This window comes from Triticum dicoccoides, chromosome 6A (assembly GCF_002162155.2).
Source record: "Triticum dicoccoides isolate Atlit2015 ecotype Zavitan chromosome 6A, WEW_v2.0, whole genome shotgun sequence".
Classification (NCBI taxonomy): Eukaryota; Viridiplantae; Streptophyta; class Magnoliopsida; order Poales; family Poaceae; genus Triticum; species Triticum dicoccoides.
Genome location: NC_041390.1, coordinates 35295943 through 35297454, shown reverse-complemented (window position 1 = coordinate 35297454; position 1512 = coordinate 35295943). Strand labels below are relative to the sequence as shown.

Here is a 1512-nt window from a genome sequence, read left to right as displayed (position 1 = left end):
TATTTTACTATAGAAATAGTTTATTTTAGTAAGTACTACTTTATTTTATTCATAGTAAGTGCTTAGTAGTTGAACTAGTTGATTTAATAAAACTACTTTATTTTACTATATATAGAAGTAGTTTATTTTTAGTAAGTACTACTTTATTTTATCTATAGTAAGTGCTTAGTAGTTGAACTAGTTGATTTAATAAAACTACTTTATTTTACCATATATGGAAGTAGTTTATTTTAGTAAGTACTACTTTATTTTATTTATAGTAAGTGCTTAGTAGTTGAACTAGTTGATTTAATAAAACTACTTTATTTTACTATAGAAGTAGTTTATTTTTAACAAGAAAATTAATAGAACTAGTTTATTTTTTTAGTTCAAGCAATTATTCCTGCATCGACGTCGACGATGCCTATCCCGCATCCTCATCGTCGACTCGGCGGAGAAGGCCTGCTTGATCAGAGGGGCCATGTCCGTCACTGGGCTCCGCCGGGCTGGTATTGGGAGGTGCTACCTTTCGGGGGGCGTAGGTTGGTGAGGAGCTAGCCCGTCGTTGACTCGAACCTTGTTTGGTGGCGGTCGCGTAGGCCAGTGACGGTGCCGAGGCTTCCAAACACCGCAGAGGTGGTATGTCACCGTGTCAGCGAGGAGGACGAGCACGTCCGTCGCTACATGGTTGCGTTGGAGGGCAGGTTCGACAAACCTGGCAGGTTGTTCAGGGATCTCACTGGAGCTACGATCCTGTGATGGTTCCTTCTTTTTGGGTGTCCACCGCCCGCGCCGATACCCATCGGGTGCTACGGTTCTAGCTATATTAGCGATGCTATATGTATGATACTATTCGAGGTGTATTAGTGATAATATTCGACGATGTACAGATGCAAGAGATGATGTAGTTTTGCTTAGAATTGAATGCATGCTAATTTGAATACTACTTTATTTTACGATTTGGTTTTGGTTATTGAATGCTCAAATTGGAAAACTACTCTTACTTTGAATGCTAAAATTGGAGAGCACTATGCAAGGTGTATGCATTTGATTAGTTGATACCTTATAGGGTTTTTGTTTCTGCAGAAATCTAGGAGCCCCCTCCATCATCCCCACCGTCGTCCCCGTCACCGACCCCCCTCCGACCTTGAAGTGAGACCAGCCAAATCTCCATGTCAATATGAGTCCTATAAGATATTTTGAAATGTTTTTGCTCATAATTTCAAGCATTGAAATGTAATGGCCATCAAGTTTGAATGCTCATATGATGTAGATAAAAACATGTATATTTCCGTTCGGGCAAATTTCAGGCGCTCGATATGTCCTTTTTACAAAGATAATTAAATGATATTTCGGGTTGACTTTAAGTCTGTCGAGTCTCCACCATATATGAGAGGACGAAGAATTCCGACTGTTGTCGTGAGGGTAGCTTCTCCTTCGTTCCCGTGTGCTAGACAATTTGGTGTAATGCACTCGGGAACGAAAGGAGGAGCTACCATCACCGACAGTCGCAAATGTCAGAGAGGAATCAGT

General features: G+C 40.6%; 1 long non-coding RNA gene across 1 annotated transcript in view; it reads left to right on the top strand.

Moving 5' to 3' along the window:
* Positions 1 to 1298, top strand: part of LOC119318953 — a 10825-nt gene extending 9527 nt beyond the window's left edge. Inside the window, exon 3 of the long non-coding RNA XR_005154290.1 lies at positions 1066 to 1298. This is a non-coding gene — a long non-coding RNA (uncharacterized LOC119318953). The remainder of the gene's footprint in view (positions 1 to 1065) is intronic.
* Positions 1299 to 1512: the final 214 nt, after the last annotated feature.